Genomic DNA, 23,515 nt, shown 5'->3' with positions numbered 1-23,515 from the left:
AAATCATAAGCGACGGGACGAGGCTTAGCCGAGCCACACCGAATGAATAATCCTAAGCATGTCGATAACCTTACGAGGTTAGCGCCACCTCCGAATAGTTACATACATACCCAAAATGTATGCAATTCTAAAAGAAATAGTCACCCCAAATCAAAAATCCTAAGCATGTATCGGGACGGCTGAGGCGAAGCCGAGCCACACCAAATCAAAAATCCTAAGCGAAGGGACGAGGCGAAGCCGAGGCACACCAGATTAAAAATCCCAAGCGATTCGGTTAAAACGATGTGGTAGAAAGCAACGTGCACTTACCAAATCAAAAAATTCTAAGCATGTACCGGGACAGGACGAGGCGAAGCCGAGCCAAGCATGCATTGAGACGGGACGAGGAGAAGCCGAACAAAGAATGCATTGGGACCGGGCAAGGCGAAGCCGAGCCACACTAAATCAAAAATCCTAAACATTCATTGGGATTAGAGCTGGCAAACGGGCGGGACGGGTCTGGCTTGTGACCAACCCGCGGGTTACGGGTTAATACAAGCCTGAGCTCGCGGGTTGAAATTCTTCACGGGTGGTCATTTATCCCACCCGTGCCCGTCCCGGGTAAAGCTCGCGGGTTTACGGGTGCTCACGGGTTACCTGGTTTTTGTTGAGTCAACTCGCCAGAAATCGATTTCTGGGCTATTTCCTTCCACATTCAGGGCATCTAAAGTTCCTTTCCTACAAGCTACAACCTAAGTATCTAACATTCATCCAATTCATTTGGTATATCAATTCAAAAACTCAAAATTGCAAAACTAAACAAATTAGTCTTCTTAAAGAAACACAGACACAGTCACACAGATACTATCATAGTATCATACATTCATAACATCTCAACATCATCATCTTCATCATCAGCACTCATAACATCCTTGAAACGGTCTGGTTCTGGTAACTCTTGCTCTTGTACACTTGACATCCTGAAATGGATGGAGCGGCCACAAAGAACAAGTCAAAGAGTCATTCAGAAACATGAAAATTACATAAACAGAAATTGAAAAAATACATAGACAATGACATCCAACAAAACTATTATAGTACATGCATTTTCAAGTCATCCAAAACAATAACATCTAACAAAACAAACAAATCAAACAAATCCCCTAAATCTCTGTAAAGAATGAAAATTACCATAAAAGATAAAGAAGTCAAATTTTATTTGATTTAAATTTACAAAATGTACTTACAGATTTAGGGGACAACCACTTATCCAAACTGCTCAAACCAAAATTTAAAGATTTCACTAGAACTCCAATCTACAAAACAAAAAGGATGCAAGTACAGCAGTAACAGCACTGGTTTAAATGTAGAAAAATGCTGGTAATATGAATGATACTTCGAAAAAGATAAACAAGATAAACAAAGAAAGACCTTTTGTATATGATTTCAATCACATCAAGCATGTTAAATCTCAACCAAAATTCAAACTAAACTCATTCAATTTGAAGCTCATACAATTAATATCTCAAATTCACAAGCAAACTCTAAACTGCTCATTCAATTCCAACCCATTACCCATAGTACCATTACTATCATTTCAATTTCACAAGCAAAACTGTTGAATACGAATACAACAAATAAATCATGGAAGTATGGAACTGAACAACATGAGTACATGACCAAATCAAACAGATCTTGTATATATAATCATCAGATTCATCACCAATTACAATCATACAATAAACTAAAACATGTGAAATTCAAAAAAATCTTAATCAAATCAAATTCAAAATCAAACAGAATAACAGATCTACTAAGAACAAGTCAAACTGAAGACTGAACTCAAATCGAATGAAAAAAAAAACATCTTACATATTATTAATCGAACAGAAAATCAATTCACTCTTCACGAACCCAGAAAATCAATTCGTTGTTGTATTCCTCCGATCTTCACGAGCCCAGAAAATCAATCCGCTCTTGTATTTCTCTTCAAGACTTCAAACAATTTGTTATTCAAGCAGGCTAATCAAAAAATTTATATAAAGAAGAAAACAAATAAGAAAATCTGATTACCTGTCTTTGATCTTTAGATGAATCTAATAATTTTTCTGTCACTTCTGTGAATCTGTGAAGTTTACTCAGGAGAGTAGGAGACTCAGCAGCGCTGCAGCAGGGTCAGGGAAGAAGAAAAAAAGAGGAAGAAAGAAGAGGAAGGCGAGCTAGGGTTTTTTCCTTTTATATGAAGAGGAACGAACATGTTACATGACACGTAACAGATAACTGTGTCATTGTGTGACACGCAGCAGCCTAAGTGGCAGTGGGTGCGGACCGAGCCGGGTTACCCGCGGGTTGCACGGGACGGGACGGGTTAACCCGTTTCTTCACAAGCCACTAATTATACAACCCGCGCCCGTCTTGTGTAGTTACGATCCGGGACGGGCACGAGTTTTCACGGGACGGGACGGGCCAACCCGCGGGTTTTGGCTCGGATTGCCAGCTCTAATTGGGATGGGGCGAGGCAAAACCGAGAACCATCTATGGTGCAGTTGTATTGCTCATTGAGACGAATTCACATTACACCAAACCAAAACTATGGTTAAAAGTAAAAAGGAAATATGGTTGATGGTTTTCATGTCTGCCCGGGCGTAGCACGGACACAAAATCTGGTTATCATTAATTACCCATGACTGACTTTGGTCATGTTCTTCGAAACTAGGTTTTAGGTAATGATCTAGCCAATTGTGTTCGTCTTCTTTATTATAGACGATTGTGTATGATGTTCTTTAAAACTGTTAACATTGTTAGCACAACTGTAGTGTCCAATACATTACATCTCATCTTGTAATAGAAACGGCCTTGTTCTTTACGGTTTTCTCTTTATTTACGTTTTGTATTGTGTGTATATCTAGAACACAAAACAAAGCTTGGCTAAGTTAGTCTAGATAAAGAGCGGCCGAGATTTGTCTAGGAGGGATAAATTTACGGACGTGGTTTTTTCAACTAACCATTATAAATACTTTATTAATTAGTGTCCTATCAATTGTTCATGATGAATGATTAATTATTTTTCATGATAAATGTTCATTTAATGAATATAATAAATACATATTTTTATTAATAAATAAGTTTATTAAAAACTATATATATATTGATCGGTAAAGAATTTGGTGCTGGCGAGTTTCGAAGTCAGGTAACTGGTATCATCAGCCAATGACTTTACCACGGTAATGACCCCTGTTAAAAATTATATTAATAATTTTTATGGTGGTAGTGAAAGGATCAATGGGTGGTGGAAACAGTGGCGGGTATTTTTGAGTGGTGGAGGTGGTAACATTACTGGTGGTGGAAAAGATAGTGGGCATGGCTGGTTTTTACATATAGTGGTGGATGTTAGTGAATAGTAGTGGGTAATAATAGTTTTGTGTCTTTACAAAATGGACAACATTTTATTGTGATAGATGTAGTTGGCTGTTTTTAGCACAAATGGTAAGGACAAAACACAAATATTTTGAGGAGGATACTAAATCATATAAGACAATATGATCATGACCGGTGGATCACCCAAATGGGATCCTAGCTATTTATAGTACCCGATCGAATAAATCACGGTTTTTAGTATTAAAATAAAATTGATTACATTTCCAGAATACAAAACTAAAGAACGATCAATTTATACTTGCAGAACATAAATCTACCTCTATAAATGATCACGTTTAATTAAAATTTAATAATAAATGTTCAATTGATATTTCATAATAAGTGTTTCTTTAATTAATCAAATGGATATATATTTTTGTTGATACCTAATAAATTTATTTGATATTAACCATATCAGTAAGCATTAATGGTGGTTGTGATGGTGGGCAGTGGTGGGGATAATGGTGGTGGGTATTGTTGAGACTGGTGGAGTGGCGACGATAATGTGGTGGTGGAAGAAGTAGTGGTAGTAGGGTGAGAAAAGGGGACCTAAGATAGGTAAATTAGGCTCTAGTGGTGGTTTTGATGGTCGGTGGTGGTGGTGGATCAGTGGTGGGGATAATGGTGGTGGGTATTGGTGAGACTGGTGAAGAGGTGACGATAATATGGTGGTGGAAGAAGTAGTAGTAGTAGGGTGAGAAAATGTGTCCTAAGATAGGTAAATTATTTAGTTACCCTTAGTTAATTTTTCTTTGTTTTGTTTTAATTTGTTTTAGTTTTCAAATTACTTTTTTATTATTTTTAAAATTAAAACAATTTTAAAGGCCAGATTTTTCCAAAAAAGAAGATGTTGTGATTTTAAGATTTGCCGAGTAGGGGGCAGGAAGAAAAATGAAACTTATAAAATTTTTTGACCAAACACAAGGCTACACGCGAATTAATTGTAATCGGTTCAGTTTCTCACATCTCTCTTTATTCCCTTTTTTTGTCATGGTTTCTGTTTCTGTCATTATTTATCCCCTACTTCATGGGATTATGCAAAGCTACGCGTGGATTAAGTGTAATTGACTCAGCTTCTCACATCTCTCTTTATTCCCTTTTTTTGTCATGATTTCTGTTTTGTCATTTCTCCCCAACTTCGTGTAATTATGCATGCTTGAGAAATAGTTCATGATAATAGGTAAAGAGACAAGAAAAAAAATGGATAAAGAATTAAATATTACAAATCTATGTAAATTGGGAACCCAACAATTTATATCAAAGAGAAAAATTAAATTCTGATGCTAACAGATTTTGTAAGATTAATCTAATTGATTTTAAAGTAATTTTAGGTGTTTTTAGTTTTGTTACAAGTTTGATGAAAGATCTTTGATGATATTTTTTAAAGTAGTGAACGAAGTAATGTTCTACTACCCATAGGATTTGCTCTAACGATTAACTATATTTGTCCCAAAGGGTTGTATGACTTACATATACAATATTAAAAGATTCGACGATAAGGACATGTTTATTAACCAACTCCTCAAAACATTTGGACATGGGTCGATCGGTTCGATTCTTCTCAGATAATTACGACATGTATGAATCGATGAATACATTTGAAACACATATCCTTGCCCGTGCCGTTACGGCCGTGGTTTTTTCAACTAACCATTATAAATACTTTATTAATTAGTGTCCTATTAATTGCTCATGATGAATGATTAATCAATTTTTCATGATAAATGTTCATTTAATGAATCTTAATTTTTCATGATAAATGTTCATTTAATGAATCTAATAAATACATATTTTTATTAATATATAAGTTTATTAAAAACTATATATATATATTGATCGGTAAAGAATTTGGTGTTGGCGAGTTTCGAAATCTGGTAACTGGTATCATCACCCATTGACTTTACCACTGTACTACAGTGACCCCGGTTAAAAATTATATTAATAATTTTTAATGATGGTAGTGAAAGAAGCAGTGGGTGATGGAACAATGACGGGTATTTGTGAGTGGTAACATTACTGGTGGTGGAAAAAATAGTGGGCATGGCTGATTTTTACGTACGGTGGTGGATGTTAGTGAATAGTAGTGGACAATAATAGTTTTGTGTCTTTACAAAATGGCAACATTTTATTGTGATAGATGTAGTTGGCTGGTTTTAACACAACTGGTAAGGAAAAAACACAATTTTTTTTTTTGAGGAGGATACTAAATCATATAAGACAATATGATCATGACCGTTGGATCACCAAAATTGGATCCCATCTATTTATAGTACCCGATCGAATAAGTCACGATTTTTAGTATTAAAATAAAATTGATTACATTTTCAGAATACAAAACAAAGTTTGGACAACTTAGACTAGATAAAGAGCGATCAAATATATACTTGCAGAACATAAATCTACCGCTATAAATGATCACTTTTGATTAAAATTTAATAGTAAGTTTTCAATTAATATTAATAATAAATGTTTCTTTAAGTAATCAAATGAATTATATTTTTGTTGATACATAATAAATTTATTTGATATTAACCATATCAGTAAGCATTAATGGTAGTAAGCAAAATGGTTTTTTTTCGTTGTGAAGATTATAGAGACCCTTATTTGACTCAAATAATTGCTGATCTTTTACCTAAGAGGAAGAATTTTAGATTTGGAAATAAGGGACGTAAACGTTTTTAATGTTTTCTAATTTTCCTCGTTTGTTATTTTTTTTTGCTTTTAGAAGCTTATTCTATGAGCTTTTAGTGCTATTTTGTTGCTATTTTTTGTGCCCCTTTGGTTTATGGGGGTGAGGAGGCCTCGAGCCTCCCATTTTGTGATTCTTGTAATTACGTTTTTTGCTTCAATAAACCTTTTTGACCTAGCAAAAAAAAAAAAGGTGGTGGGTATTGGTGAGACTGTTGGAGTGGTGATGATAATGTGGTGGTGGAAGAAAATGTGGTAGTAGGGTGAGAAAATGGATCCTAAGATAGGTAAATTAAGCACTAATAGGGGTTGTGTAATTAATCGATTCAGTTTCTCACATTTCTCTTTATTCCCCTTTTTTTGTCATGATTTCTGTTTTTGTCATTTCTCCCCAACTTCGTGTAATTATGCATGCTTGAGAAATAGTTCATGATAATAGATAACGAGACAAGAAAAGAAATGGATCAGGAATTAAATATTATTGTAAATTTTAGGAAAATGAATAAACACAAATCTATGTAAATTGGGAACCCAACAATTTATATCAAAGAGAAAAATTAAATTCTAATGCTAACATATTTTTGCAAGATTAATCTAATTAATTTTAAAGTAATTTTAGGTGTTTTTAGTTTTGTTACAAGTTTGGTGAATGACCTTTGATGATATTTTTTTTGAAGTAGTGAACGAAGTAATGTTCTACTGCCCATAGGATTTGCTCTAACGATTAACTATGTTTGTCCCAAAGGGTTGTATGACTTACATACACAGTATTAAAAGATTCGAGGATAAGGACATGTTTATTAACCAACTCATCAAAACATTTAAACCTGGATCGAGCAGTTCGATTCTTCTCAGACAATTACGACATGTATGAATCGATGAATACATTTGAAACACATACATTGCCCGTGTCATTACGTCACGGGTTGAGACCTATTATATATATATAATCCACGCCTATTCTTAGTATTTCTCATCTGATTTCAATGCGATGCATCTTTTACTTTTCAATACAACTTATTCTATATCTTACAGATCTTTAATGGTATCAAACACCATATCGATCCTACAACTTATTATCAACAACTCAATTTCTGCAACTTTTCTTTCCTGATGAGAAAAACTAAACAACTTAGTGAATTCCCACTGTCAATCCTCAGGGTTCTACCCCCAACAACTCAAACAACAACAATCAATTCAATAATACTTCAAATTTTCGTCCTCTTCCACACCACTACAATATCCACCACCACAATATCATTTTCCACCAAATCCACCACAGCCACCAACACATCATAATCATCCAGATCCACCACCAAGTCCACCATCGTTTCGTTTTCAATTGCCTTTGCTAAAAATATCATACTTTGTGTTAGTGACACTTGATAGAACTAATTTTTTGATCTGGAGAGATCAATTTTCTTCCATATCGATAAGCACAAAATTTGTATCCTTATGTTGATGGACCGATTGATCCTCAATTTCTGAATCTAAACAATCAACCAGTGTTAAATTCTTTGTTCATGAAATGGCGTGCTACGGATTACTTTGTAGGATCTTGTATCAATCCAACTGTTCTTCACTCTCTAGCTACACAGTTATTTTGTAAAGCTACTGCTCGTGATAAATGGAATCATCTTTGTCGCATTTTTAATCAGCAGTTATTTGCATGCAAATCTCAGATCCAAAGTCAGCTACATAAAATAAGATGAGTTACCAATGCGATTTTTGGTTTTCTACAACAGATCAAGAACATTTCTGATTCTCTAACAGAAATTGGTGAATCAGTACCCAACTCAAATATGGTAATGTATGCTTTATCTGGACTTGTTGGGAAATTTTCAACATCTGTTATTACAATGAAAAATAAAGAAATTTCTATTGCCTTTTGTGAATTGAGACCAAGAGAACAACGATTAAAGGAGTAAGAATAAGATTATTCATCTCTTGCTGTTGATCAAAAAAATTCCGCATTTTATGTCAAAAAAATTAATTCTCAGAATTATTCTGATAGAAACTGTTAGAGCATTACTCGGTCGAACTCGCATGCGTTGCTATCTCAAGCAAGTTTGTCAATGTTAGTGATCAAAACTATAAGTCTTGATTTCTAGTCTATTATAGATAAGGTCTCGGACTAGGATAGAAAGTGTAGTTGATCTCAAGAACTCCATGACAATCATCATACAAGACGAAGGACTACTCAAGGAACCGGTGGATCTTCATCGACTAAAAGGTATGTGGAGACTTGAACTTATCTATCACTCAAAAGTCTATTTATCTCCTATCTTGAGGCAATAGTCGTTTTGCTATATAGACTTAGATTATACACATTTGTTATTTCGAGACGAGTTTATCTCGCCCATCTATTTCTCGAAATATATGTTGGTAAGCTTTCGCTTTGGCCAAGTTCATCTTTACCTAGTGACGAAAGTCATGTTATGTTTCAATCACTTTGAAAATGGCTTTGACAAAAAATGTTTGTGAATAACTACTATATAACGTCCTCTAAGAATGTTTCAATAATTGAAATGAGAGTTTAGATTATATAACCAATGATGGATATAAGCATTTTGTGGCAACACATATATATGTATAAGTCTTTTTTCCTTGAACCTAAGTTTGCGAACTTTGTTGATCAAGAGAACCGGAACAAGAGCCGTGAACTCAGTCCGCGAACCCAGTCCGCGAACTGGTGGAAGTTCTCGACCCGAGAAAATCTGCTGGAGTTTGAGAACTCCTTCCGGGAACTTAAGTCCGCGAACTAAGTCTGCGAACTTAAGCTGGTTATATCTAAAGACGATCGTTTGTGAACTTATTTATATTAACTAAGGAATGCTAAATGCAAACCATGGCTATATAGTTCATGAACCGATTCGAGTGAATAAAATCGTTTTTGCTTCGATTGTGTCTTGTGTAGTTACATAAGATTTCCTTGCAATTGAACAACTCTCTAACTAGTTCATTTGAGTCATTTGAACTAGTTATGGTGAAGAAGAACATGGTTGATATGAAAGTGATCATATGGCTAACCATTGGTTAACTATTGTTGAACCAACAAATGTTCATGTTTGGGTACGGTTACATAAACCCAAAATAGTACATTTCATTTGTGTATAACAAGCTAAGTTTTCGATCCAACGGTTGAAAGATATTAGATTGAATCTAATCAGGTTTTCCTCTAACGGTGAATATTGAATGCTTTGTTACCAAGATAACATTGATTGCGAACCCTGATTTGAAAGACTATATAAGGGAGAACTCTAAAAACTGGGAAACCTAATCCCCACACCTCCTGTGTGATACTAGTTGTATTAGCTAGAGTCGATTCTCCTTTAACCTTTGGTTTCTTCTTAAAAACCAGGTTAACGACTTAAAGACTTCATTGGGATTGTGAAGCCAGACCGATACTACTTTCTCGTAGTTGTGTGATTTGATCTTGCATATTCTATCGTTTTGAGTACAATCGTAACGATTGGCTTGAGATTTATATCTATGATAGGCAAGATAGAAAAGTAGTCACAAACATCTTCGTCTCATCGTTTGTGATTCCACAATATCTTCTTTCGCCGCGTCGATTAAGATTATTGTGAGGTGATTGATAATACTAGGTTGTTCTTCGGGAATATAAGTCCGGTTTATCAATTGGCTCTTGTTCACCTTGATTTATCAAAACAAGGAACAAAACTTGTAGGTTTATCTGTGGGAGATAGATTTATCTATTCTATAGACTTTTCTGTGTGATACAGATTTGTTTATTAAAGTCTTCTACTTCGGGTCATAGCAACTCTTAGTTGTGTGTGAGATCATCTAAGGGAATCAAGTGTGTAGTATCCTGCTGGGATCAGAGACGTAAGGAGCGCAACTGTACTTTGAATCAGTGTGAGATTGATTGGGGTTCAACTACAGTCCAGAGCGAAGTTAGTTTGTAGTAGGCTAGTGTCTGTAGCGGCTTAATACAGTGTGGTGTTCAAGCTGGACTAGGTCCCGGGGTTTTTCTGCATTTGCGGTTTCCTCGTTAACAAAATTCTGGTGTCTGTGTTATTTCTATTCCGCATTATATTTTGTTATATAATTGAAATATCACAGGTTGTGCGTTTGAATCAATCAATTGGAAATCCGACCTTTGGTTGTTGATTGATCCTTGAACATTGGTCTTTGGTACCGTTCAAGTGATTCTCTTGTATTCAATTAGACTCGCAGATTTCTATTTGCTTGAGAAAGAATTGAATCAAGAAAGAGAGATATAACTCTTTGATATACTTTATTAAGATTGAGTCTAATTGATTCTCTTGAAAGTATATTGAAGTTTGTCCATACTGATTGCTAAGCGAAATATTGGGTGTGGTTGTTGTACCCCCGCTTTTTCAATTGGTATCAGAGTAGGAAAACACGTTCAATACCTTACAAGTCTGTGTTTGTAGCGATCTGACTCTATGGACAAGAGTACTATCTCTGATAAACGCGTCACCAGAAGCAAAATTTCCGTCTCGTCTAATTCTATTAAAGAGAAAGATTCTTCAATCTCAAACATAGACGAACCCTGTGTTCAAACTAGACAGACATGCTCCGACATGTGTTGTTCCGATTACCCTTCAAAAGAGTTTGTCTCTCTAAATGAACGGGAAACAACTGAAGAGAGTGAATTGATTCGCTGATAGATTTAATCGGTTAAAACATCATGTCGATGTTCTCCTTGGTATTGTAAGGGACTTCAAGTTCAAAGAAAATACCGAAGATCATTCTTCATGTATATCTCTTGAGGCAAGCCTCAAAAAGGATGCTTTGGAAATTGAACATCGCTTGAGTAAACTCTCTATTCAAGGATGCTCTAAGCAGTCCAGCATATCAAGTACTTATGTTACGACTGAAAATGTTTCCAGCTCCAGAAGTAAAATCGGAAACCCTTCCATTCAGAGAAGATGTTTTAGTCTCCTCCAATCAAGGATGTTCTACATCACATGGAAGGAAGAAATCTCCTAACGAGACTGTTAAGACTGTGCTGTCTAATCACTCTTGTGATCAGAAAGTATGTCTCTTTTGTGAGGCAAAATGTTCTGGTGAACAAAAAGGTAACTCTAGGTTGAATAAAAAAATCCCTTGTTTTACAGAAAGATAACTCTATATTGGAGTAAGCAAAATGTTCAGAAAGTATGTCTCTTTTTTTGTTAATCGTCAAAGGTGTAACTGACATTCGTATGTCTAAAACCAATTGGTTTTCGTACATACTCTGTGTATGCTACCAGGAAAGTCAGTTCTATGAGTTCCTCAAATGCTCTGAAGCAGAACAAAAGTCTTAACAAAAAACATTTAAGGAAGGAACAAGTCTCTTCTATTTTCAAAAGAGTTGACAATGTTGTCCTTGATGTGAATAAGTTTCCAGGAGAAAGGAGCAAAAATGATTGAAAAAGTGGGGGTACAACAACCACACCCAATATTTCGCTTAGCAATCTGTATGGACAAACTGCAATATACTTTCTAGAGAATCAACTAGACAGTCAGACTCAATCTAGATAAAAAGTATATCAAAGAGTTTGTATCTCTATCTCTCGATTAGATATATACTCAAGCAAATAGAAATCTACGAGTCTTTATAAAATACTAGAGAGATAACTTGGATGGTACCAAAGACAAATATCCAAGTGTCAATCAATTTAAATCAACAACCCAAAGGTCGGATATTCTAATTGATTGAACAACGCACAACCTGTGATATTTCAATTATATAACAAAATATAATGCGGAAAAGAAATAACACAGACACCAGAATTTTGTTAACGAGGAAACCGCAAATGCAGAAAAACCACGGGACCTAGTCCAGATTGAACACACACTGTATTAAGCCGCTACAGACACTATCCTACTCCAAATTAACTTCGGTCTGGACTGTAGTTGAACCCAAATCAATCTCTCACTGATCCAAGGTACAGTTATGCTCCTACGTCTCTGATCCCAGCAGGATGCTACGTACTTGATTCCCTTAGCTGATCTCACCTACAACTAAGAGTTGCTACGACCCAAAGTCTAAGACTTTAATAAACAAATCTGTATCACACAGAAAAGTCTACGGTAATAGATAAATCTGTCTCCCACGAATATACCTACGAGTTTTTTTTTTCTGTTTTTTGATAAATCAAGGTGAACAGGAACAAATTGATAAACCGGACTTATATTCCCGAAGAACAACCTAGTATTATCAATCACCTCACAATAATCCTAATCGACGCAGCGAAAAAAGATATTGCGGAATCACAAACGATGAGACGAAGTGTTTGTGATTTCTTTTATATCTTGCCTATCGGAGATATAAATCTCAAGCCAATTATTACAATTGTACTCGTACGATAGAAACAACAAGATCAGATCACACAAGTACAAGAAAGTAGTATCGGTCTGGCTTCACAATCCCAATGAAGTCTTTAAGTCGTTAACCTGGTTTAGAAGAAGAAACCAAAGGTTAAAGGAGAATTGACTCTAGATTAGCACAACTAGTATCACACAGAAGGTGTAGAGATTAGTTTTCCCAGTTGCTAGAGTTCTCCCTTATATAGTCTTTAAAATCAGGGTTTTCAATCAATGTTAGCTTGGTAACAAAGCATTCAATATTCACCGTTAGATGAAAACCTGATTAGATTCAAGCTAATATCTTTCAACCGTTAGATCGAAAACTAGCTTGTTACACACAAATGAAATGCACGTTTCTAGGCTTGTATAACCGTACCCAAACTTGTACATTTGTTGGTTCAACAATAGTCAACCAAATGGTTAGCCATATGATCACTTTCATATCAACCATATTCTTCTTCACCATAACTAGTTCAAGTGACTCAAATGAACTAGTTAGAGAGTTGTTCAATTGCAAGGAAATCTTATGTAACTACACAAGACACAATTGAAGCAAAAACGATTTGATTCACTCGAATATTTTCATGAACTATATAGCCACGGTTTGCAATTTGCATTCCTTAGTTTATATAAGAATAAGTTCACAAACATCGTTTTTAGATATAACCTACTCAAGTTCGCGGACTGGGTTCGCGGACTTAAGTTCCCGGACGGAGTTCACAAACTCCAGCAGAATTTCTCGGGTCGAGAACTTCCACAAGTTCGCGGACTGAGTTCGCGGACTTGGCTCACACCACTATTCCGGTTCTCTTGATCAACAAAGTTCGCAAACTTCGGTTCAAGGAATAAGGACGTATACATATATGCGTTTCCACAACAATGCTTATATCCTCCAATGGTTATATAATCTAAACTCTCATTTCAATCATTTGAAACATTCTTAGAGGACGTTGATATTCTATAGTTGTTATTCACAAACTATTTTTCGTCAAAGTAAGCAATTTTCAAAGTGATTGAAACTTGTCATGATTTTCGTCACTAGGTAAAGATGAACTTGGCTAAAGCGAAAGCTTACCAACACATATTTCGAGAAATAGATAGGCGAGATAAACTCGTCTCGAAATAGCAAATGTGTATAATCTAAGTCTATATAGCAAAACGACTTTTGCCTCAAGATAGGAGATAAATAGATTTTTGAGTGATAGATAAGTTCAAGTCTCCACATACCTTTTAGTCGATGAAGATCCACCTGTTCCTTGAGTAGTTCTTCGTCTTGTATGATGATTGCCATGGAGTTCTTCAGCTCAACTACACTTTCTATCCTAGTCCGAGACCTTAGCTATAGTAGACTAGAAATCAAGACTTATAGTTTTGATCACTAACATTGACAAAATTGCTTTAGATGGCAACGCATGCGAGTTCGACCGAGCAATGATCTAACAATCTCCCCCTTTGTCAATTTTAGTGACAAAACTATCAATACATATGGAATACAAAAAATAAATAAATAAACTTTTGTAGCTCCTATTCCACATGTCTAATCTTCAACATTACTCGAAATCTTCGTCACTCCCAAGTACTCCAATGATCCCAAAGGTTGTAAGTTCAGCATCATCGTTGTTGAAAATCCGTAGCTATAACAACGATAAAACAAGAGTTATCAATCATTGTCATACAGTGTCATAGTATCATTACACAACGTCAAAGTTCAATTGTATCACATCTTCAACAACAATACTATGGTGATATGTATTACTCCCCCTTAGTCAATACTCCATCTCACATGGAAACCACTCCCCCTTACATAATGATCCGAAAACCATATGTATTTGTAGTGTGAACTACATATTAATTCTCCCCCTTTTTGTCAATAAAATTGGCAAAGGTACAAGAACGGGATCCTAATGAAATTCCCGAAAGAGACATTTCATGACCAAAAGAAAGAAACACATATCATCTTATTTAGATGCAATCATATAGCCGAAGCTAAATACATTCATCAAGGAGTTTATAAAGATACAAGATAACCCCTAAAATATTTCACAGTCGCACTCCCCACAAAGATTTGGCAATTAATCACAAGTTCAATTAAGAACTCTCCCCCATAAAATGTCATTCCTGAAAGAACAACAAGAGCGACCTTAATTTCGATAGAAAAGAAGGATTTCTTTGGACACAACAAATCTCATACAAGTATGAATTTGAATCCAAAATACTTAATTAAATTAAACACAAGAGAATTCATGACTAATTTAACTGGAAATGCTCAACATAAGTGAACTTATGGAGACTCAAAAATATACAATTAGATTAATCACAAGAGAACCCATAATTAATCTAATCGAAATACACAACCAAACTAATCACAAAAGTAATCAATTTAATTGGTCATGCTCATCATAAGAAAACTTACGGAGCAACAACTAAATAACCAAACAAGATGATTAATTTAGTTGAATATGCTCGACATAAAGTATCTCGCGGAACAATAACAAAGCTAATCATAAAAATAATCAACTTGGCCGTTTAGTACTCAACGTAAGACACTTTACGGAGCCTCACAGTAATACATAAAATATGGATCAGGGAAGATCAATACTGCGGAATACACAAGGATTCATTCTATTTTCCATCACTATTCGCATAACGACATTCAATAGACATAACCCTTGCAAACAAAAGATTTTAACATATCTTCCATCAATAATTGACATAATAGGCTTAACTTTTGTATTTGTCAAAAGTCTATTCATTCTTTTATGAATACATGCATATCGACATACGAAAGACTTTACTTTTGACAAGGTATGGGACAATCATAGTCCACGGATGCAAACACACATATACCATAACAATATTGCAATATATAAAACCATGAAGATTAATACTGCAAAAATCATCTTCCAAACAAATTTAGAATTTAAACCAATAAATCTAAAAACATGAAGATGAAAACGTTGGACATAGCTATGTGTACTCACAATAATGGCTATTCCAAACTCTAGTTATTCTTCTAACAAAAACAAGAAAATAGAAGATTTACTAGGCAAATAAAATAAATCAACAAGCTAAGGAACAAAAGCAGGCTCCAGTGCCATGGCCGAACACGAACTAAGGTCAAATAGACGGTTCAGGATCCTCATGAGTCTTGGCGTCTTTGAGCTTGTGATTAACAGCATCCATTGCATCTTCAGAGAAGAGATTATCTTTGTGAAGATCATTGATGTAAGATTTTATGAGACCAAGGTCAGCTGAAACCTTTTTTAACTCAGTTTTCAACACATCAAGACTTTTCAGAGTATCAACGAGCTGCAGTTTTGCTTCCTCAAAATAATTAAGAAAGTCATGGACCACTTCGACAGATATCATATCCTCCTTCTCAACATCCTCATGAGTATATGCATAGTAACATGAGGCATTAGGATGGTCATCTTCTACTAGGGTTCTTTTCTTCCTCCCTTTAGACTCGAAACCTATATCTTTGTCAAGAAAGCCTCTAGAAAAACCACACACTCGTGAAGAGGAAGACATTCTTGACAAACAAAAATAACCTGGAGTACGGAAACGTGACTAAGAGGTTTGGTATTTATATGGTTTCTTAGGGAAAAAGACCTTTAGGGTTACTAAGAATTGATTCGTATTAGTAACATGGGTACCCGTACGAACACAACCCGACCCAAGGAAGAAAAAAAACTTTAAGGCAAAAAGTCTTTTTGCTACATGAAAATTCATAAATGGCTCAATAAATTCCATACCATAGGAGTAATTTAGAGCACAAGTGTAGCAGACCACATAGAAAAAAGAGGGAAACGATACTAGACACACAAATACTATTTAGGCATTATTGTCTGCAGACACTAGTTTAGATATAAACGATAAGAGGATAGCTCAACTAAGCAGAATACCAAAACGCCACAGTATACCTGATTTTTACACATCTTGCTCAACAGGATTTTTATGAGCAAGTTCTTAAACCTTGTGATTAATTACCACAAGTATGATCTCTGAGCTCATTAAAAGAACTGTGTTTATGATCGAGTCTCTTTTTCCTTCTGAATCTAGAGAGGAATACCTTTCGATGTGAGAAATTATCATAAAACTTACTGTCATCAAAATACGAGACATAGTTTGAGTTCTTACCAGAAGAATTTTGACTTGAGGAGGATGACAACCTGTCGACAATTTCTTTATATCCTTCAATTATCTCCATCAGGTTATTTCTCATGTCATTAATTTTTTTTCTTTTTTCCTGGGATTTCGTTCACATCAAGGGAAATGTTGTTTCCAGAGGAAACGACTTGATCTTTCCTTAGATGATTCTTGTTAAGACTTCTATTCTGCTTTAGAGCATTTGAGGAACTCATTGAACTGACCTTCCTGGTAACATACACAGGATAAGTACGAAAACCAACTGGTTTAGACATACGAATGTCAGTTGCACCTTTGAGAATTAAGTCTAAGGTGTGTTAAAGTTGAACCAAGGAAGTCTTATTCAACCTAGAGTTTCTCTTTTGTTTAGCAGAGCCTTTTGCATCGCAGAAGAGGCACACTTTCTGATCACAAGAGTGATTAGACAAGGTAGTCTTAACAAATTCGTTAGGAGATTTCTTCCTTCCATGTGATGTGGAACATCCTTGATCAATGGGAAATTCAGGCACATTCTTTTTGACAAGAAGGGATTCCGATTTTACTTCTGGAGCTATAACGTTTTCAGGCGTAGCAAAAGTACTTGGTATATTAGATTGCTTAGAGCATCCTTGAATTGAGAGTTTACTCAAGCGATGTTCTATTTCCAAAGCATCCTTTTTGAGGCTTTCCTCGAGAGCCATACGTGAAGAGTGATCTTTAGTACTTTATTTGAAATCAGAGTCCTTTATTACACCAAGCAGAACATCGACATGGTGTTTTAACCGATTAAATCTATCATCTTGGATTCTAGAAAGATTTAGAATCAAGACACTCTCTTCATCTATTTCCCGTTCATTTAGAGAGATAAACTCTTTTGAAGGGTAATCGGAAATACTCATGTCGGAGCCTGTCTGTCTTGTTTGAACACAAGGTTCGTCTATATTCGAGATTGAAATTAGACAAGACAGAGCCCTTATTTCTGGTGACGCGTTTATCAGAGATAGTACTCTTGTCCATAGAGTCAGATCGCCACAAACACAGAATTTTGAGGTCTTGAACGTGTCTGCCTGCTCTGATACCAATTGAAAAAGTGGGGGTACAACAACCACACCCAATATTTCGCTTAGCAATCTGTATGGACAGACTCCAATATACTTTCTAGAGAATCAACTAGACAGTCAGACTCAATCTAGATAAAAAGTACATATTAAGCTCTAAAAAACCAAGGTGATACTCTTTAAGTTACACAAACACCAACCATATTATTTGGGATAAATGAAAACCATATCCAGGAAAAATGAAACAAAAACTCCAAATATTTTTATGTGTAAACTACATCCATTTCATTTTTCAAGAATACCCAGCCTACCCTATTCTTTTTTATTCTTCTCTGTGTGAGAAACTTATCGTCTCTCTCGCACCACCAACACCAGAAGATCTTCCTCCTCGCGCACCATCACTACCAAAATCAAAACCACGACCATTTCTCTGATCATTCGCCAACCGTCTCCTTCTCTTCTTCCCCCGCCACCACCACCGGCAGTACCTCCTTCCCATTCTCTTCATTTTAGTTACTGTGTAGAACTTAAGGCTTCAAATTGGTTCAAATGGAAAAAGAAAAAGAGGATATTGGATGATAATATGATAATCGTCGTGACTAGCTGTTCGATCTACTTCTAATCTCCTATAATTCATGCAACAATCTTCTCCTTCTCTGGTATCTACCCTCACCCAGATTCAATTATGGGGTTTTCTTTCTTACTAATATGTAGATTTCTTATCTAGGGTTCATCATTTCATTTTTTAATTGGTGAATTACATTTAACGATTTTAAATTGGATATCGTAATGTGACCAAAGTTACAATTTTATGGTTAAAATTGGATCTGAGATTGAGATGGGTGATCTATCGATGAAGGAGATTAAAGGGGTTATTATGGAACCGATGGTGGAATTGATTGCTGATATAGACAGAGATGTTGCTGAGATTTTGATGAATTTGGTTGATTGTTGTTGTTGAAATTCATGGGTTTGACAGAAAGAAGAGCAGTGATGTTTGATGCTGGAAATTATAAAGAAGATATGAATTTGCTGGTGAAATTGATAGATTGGCAGCAATACCAGTGTGGGTATAGTGATGAATGTCGGAGCTGAAAAGATGGGTCTAATGGTGGTAATGAGTGATTGAAGTTGCAGTGGTTGATTTGTGCAGGTAAAATCAGTTGAAGAATGAAGGAAATTAACTCGTTACTGTTGGTTGGTTCATGACTGAGGTGCATTTTGCAGTTGCTTCAAATGGAGGATACAAGCAGTGAAGATAATCACCTGCGTTATGTTGGAACCCTTTTTGGTTTCATCAATTCTACTGTTATTTTGGAACCAAAATAGGTTGGAACCCTTTTTGGTTTCATCTTTGCTTTTCCAACTGTGCATTATTGAGTTGTCCAAGTATGTCGAAATTGGCTTGTGTTATGAATTATTATCATGACTTGTTACCATTGTGTCGAATGTCGATCGCCAGAAAACGGTCCTTGGTGTGTTTCCTGTTATAGCTTAATATTTCGTTGAAATTAGACTTCTCCCTCGGAACATGAAAATTTTTCATGCCTTGAAATATGTCAAAATTTTGAGTTTAAACCAAACCGTGATACGACCCTTTTCCTTTTGGTTCCACCTACAATATGTTGGTACGTACCCTTTCTGGTTTCATCATTTTACTGCTACAATGGAACCAAAATCTGTTGGAACCTTTTTTGGTTTCATCAAAAATCATACATAACATTCTGCGACAATATGGTATGGGTTAAACATAAATGAGACAACCATAATTGAAACCATTCAAACCTTTTATAAAGTATTATAAACATTTAAGTTTACAACTAATTGACAGTACACTATTTTTTATGTATTCGTTTATAATTTTTTTAGTGGTTTATCGATCTGGTTCACAGATTTCATCTTCTTATTCGTTCCACCAAATTATCCATTCACGAACGAGTTTACCTTCTTCCTAAAATGCTCATCTCTTACTAGAGTTACTTGCTCCATCATTTGTAGACCAAAAGTTACAGAAAACTGCTCGGGAGTGGTCTGCAATATCATATTCTTTATTCTCTTTAACTTGAAATCTGGTACCAAACGTGGACTTTGCTTGTCATATGTACTTAAGATCATCTTTACGGCTACCATTTTTTTTCTTCAATTCCTCTTCCTTCATCACACCTTCATAGAATGGTTTGTAGAAATTCCAAAAAGGGCATGCTACAAGGGACTTGATATGCTCTTTCTTATTTTATATCAAAGCCTTTGTTTTAGGAGTCACCATACAAAAATGTGTCAATGAGCACTTAAAAAAATTTCACGCATTTTCCCTGCAAAACAAAACTGTTTTAAGCCAAAACAAGAATAAACTAACACTGCCAAACCAATATTGGTTTCATCAAAATGACCATAATTAACCAACACAACCAAACCAATATTGATGGAACCAAATTCGACAAGAGAAAAATGATGAAACCATTAATCAACACACCAACAGTTCAGGAGGAACCAAGTTCAACAAGGGAAAAATGATGAAATAAAAAATGGTTTCATCGAAACTACCAGAAGTAATCAACACACCAACAGTTCTGGTGGAACCAAATTCCACAAGGGAAAAATGATGAAACCAAAAATGGTTTCATCAAAACTACCATAATTAATCAACACACCAACAGTTCAGGTGGAACCAAATTCTACAAGGGAAAAATGATGAAACCAAAAATGGTTTCATCAAAACTACCAGAATTAATCAACACACCAACAGTTCAGGTGGAACCAAATCCGACAAGGGAAAAATGATGAAACCAAAAATGGTTTCATCAAAACTACCAGAATTAATGCCTACTTGATTTCATCAAAAAAGACCAAAAAAATTAACACCATCACCACAGAGTTTATACGATTCTTACCTTTTGGAGTTTTTCACTGTTTTCTTTAACTTTTCATATCTCTTTTTCTCTTGTTTAGTTTGCTTCTTCACCATTTTGTTGTTTGAGAGGACTTAGGTCAAAAAATTGAGACGCTTTAGATCAGAATTGGTTTCATTGGTTGAAGTAAGTAATCATTGAAGAAGAGAAGAATGGAAAATCGAAAATCGAAAATCGAAGGTTGATTTTCGCTACGGATGAAGGAAAGAAGAATTCGTATATCTGATTTAGGTCACAATTGGTTTCATTGGTTGAAGTAAGTAATCATTGAAGAAGAGAAGAAGAGAAGGGAAAATCGTAGGATGATTTTCGCTACCGATGAAGATAGGGAAAATGAATTTTTAGATCTGATTTTTTTCTTATGAAAGATAACAAGAAAAAGATACACGGTGCAACTAGAAGAAGATACGTTGGGTGATTTGCTGAGTTATTTTTGGGATGAATAAGAATAGAGGGAAGTTTAGATAGTTAGGGAATTTGGGTTTTTTTTACACCGTTTGTTTTGTTGGAGTTTTTTTAATCGGATGGTGACGCGTTATAAAAAGTATATCAAAGAGTTTATATCTCTATCTCTCGATTTGATATATACTCAAGCAAATAGAAATCTGCGAGTCTTTATCAAATACTAGAGAGATAACTTGGATGGTACTTAAGACCAATATCCAAGTGTCAATCAATTTAAATCGACAACCAAAAGGTCGGATATTCTAATTGATTGAACAACGCACAACCTGTGATATTTTAATTATATAACAAAATATAAATGCGGAAAAGAAACAACACAGACACCAGAATTTTGTTAACGAGGAAACCGCAAATGCAGCTAAACCCCGGGACCTAGTCCAGATTGAACACACACTGTATTAAGCCGCTACAAACACTAGCCTACTCCAAATTAACTTCGGTCTGGACTGTAGTTGAACCCCAATCAATCTCACACTGATCCAAGGTACAATTATGCTCCTACGTCTCTGATCCAAGCAGGACGCTACGTACTTGATTCCCTTAGCTGATCTCACCGACAACTAAGAGTTGCTACGACCCAAAGTCGAAGATTTTAATAAAAAAATTTGTATCACACAGAAAAGTCTACGGTAATAGATAAATTCGTCCCACGAATATACCTACGAGTTTTGTTCCGTCATTTGATAAATCAAGGTGAACATGAACCAATTGATAAACCATACTTATATTCCTGAAGAACAACCTAGTATTATCAATCACCTCACAATAATCTTAACCGACGCAACGAAAAAATATATTGCGGAATCACAAACGATGAGACGAAGTGTTTGTGATTTCTTTTATATCTTGCCTATCGGAGATATCAATCTCAAGCCAATTATTACAATAGTACTTGTACGATAGAAACAACAAGATCATATCACACAACTACAAGAAAGTAGTATCGGTCTGGCTTCAAAATCCCAATGAAGTCTTTAAGTCGTTAACCTGGTTTAGAAGAAGAAACCAAAGGTTAAAGGAGAATTGACTCTAGATTAGCACAACTAGTATGACACAGAAGGTGTGGGGATTAGGTTTCCCAGTTGCTAGAGTTCTCCCTTATATAGTCTTTCAAATCAGGGTTTGCAATCAATGTTAGCTTGGCAACAAAGCATTCAATATTCACCGTTAGATGAAAACCTGATTAGATTCAAGATAATATCTTTCAACCGTTAGATCGAAAACGAGCTTGTTACACACAAATGAAATGCACGTTTCTAGGATTGTATAACCGTACCCAAACTTGTACATTTGTTGATTCAATAATAGTCAACCAAATGGTTAGCCATATGACCACTTTCATATCAACCATATTCTTCTTCATCATAACTAGTTCAAGTGACTCAGATGAACTAGTTAGAGAGTTGTTCAATTGCAAGGAAATCTTATGTAACTACACAAGATACAATTGAAGCAAAAACGATTTGATTCACTCGAATCGATTCATGAACTATATAGCCACGGTTTGCAATTTGCATTCCTTAGTTTATATAAGAATAAGTTCACAAACATCATTTTTAGATTTAACCTACTCAAGTTCGCGGACTGGGTTCGCGGACTTAAGTTCCCGGACGGAGTTCACAAAATCCAGCAGAATTTCTCGGGTCGAGAACTTCCGCCAGTTCACGGACTTGGCTCACGCCACTATTCCGGTTCTCTTGATCAACAAAGTTCGCAAACTTCGGTTCAAGGAATAAGGACTTATACATATATGTTTTTCCACAACAATGCTTATATCCTCCAATGGTTATATAATCTAAACTCTCATTTCAATCATTTGAAACATTCTTAGAGAACGTTGATATTTTATAGTTGTTATTCACAAACTATTTTTCGTCAAAGTAAGAAATTTTCAAAGTGATTGAAACTTGTCATGACTTTCGTCACTAGGTAAAGATGAACTTGGCTAAAGCGAAAGCTTACCAACACATATTTCGAGAAATAGATAGGCGAGATAAACTCGGCTCGAAATAGCAAATGTGTATAATCTAAGTCTATAGCAAAACGACTTTTGTCTCAATATAGGAGATAGAGTAGATAGACTTTTGAGTTATAGATAAGTTCAAGTCTCCACATACCTTTTAGTTGATGAAGATCCACCGGTTCCTTGAGTAGTCCTTCGTCTTGTATGATGATTGCCATGAAGTTCTTGAGCTCAACTACACTTTCTATCCTAGTCCGAGACCTTAGCTATAGTAGACTAGAAATCAAGACTTATAGTTTTGATCACTAACATTGACAAACATGCTTGAGAGAGCAACGCATGCGAGTTCGACCGAGCAATGCTCAAACAATGATGATATGAGAAATGTCCTGAAGGAGATGATTAAAAGGAATAAGGAAACTATCAACAGGTTTTCCATTCCCTCAAGGCAAAAACCCTCTGGTAAGGACTTAAACTATGTGTCATATTATGATGATATTAAATTTTATGATAATTTTTCACATCATAACAGTTTTCTTCCAAAGTACAGAAGAAAGTGGTTTAAC

The 23,515-nt window shown here is 35.4% G+C and overlaps 1 long non-coding RNA gene across 1 annotated transcript; it reads right to left on the bottom strand.

The window, feature by feature from the left end:
- Positions 1 to 918: 918 nt before the first annotated feature.
- LOC113277423 lies at positions 919 to 2,449 on the bottom strand. The gene is made up of 4 exons (XR_003324910.1): positions 2,053 to 2,449; positions 1,852 to 1,974; positions 1,227 to 1,295; positions 919 to 959 (listed from the first exon to the last, which is right to left on the bottom strand). It is a non-coding gene; the product is annotated as an uncharacterized LOC113277423 (long non-coding RNA).
- Between the last annotated feature and the right edge of the window lie 21,066 nt (positions 2,450 to 23,515).

Source organism: Papaver somniferum, chromosome 5, assembly GCF_003573695.1.
Source record: "Papaver somniferum cultivar HN1 chromosome 5, ASM357369v1, whole genome shotgun sequence".
Lineage (NCBI taxonomy): Eukaryota > Viridiplantae > Streptophyta > Magnoliopsida > Ranunculales > Papaveraceae > Papaver > Papaver somniferum.
Note: the sequence above shows the minus strand (reverse complement) of the source record. Positions and strands in the feature narration are given on the sequence as shown.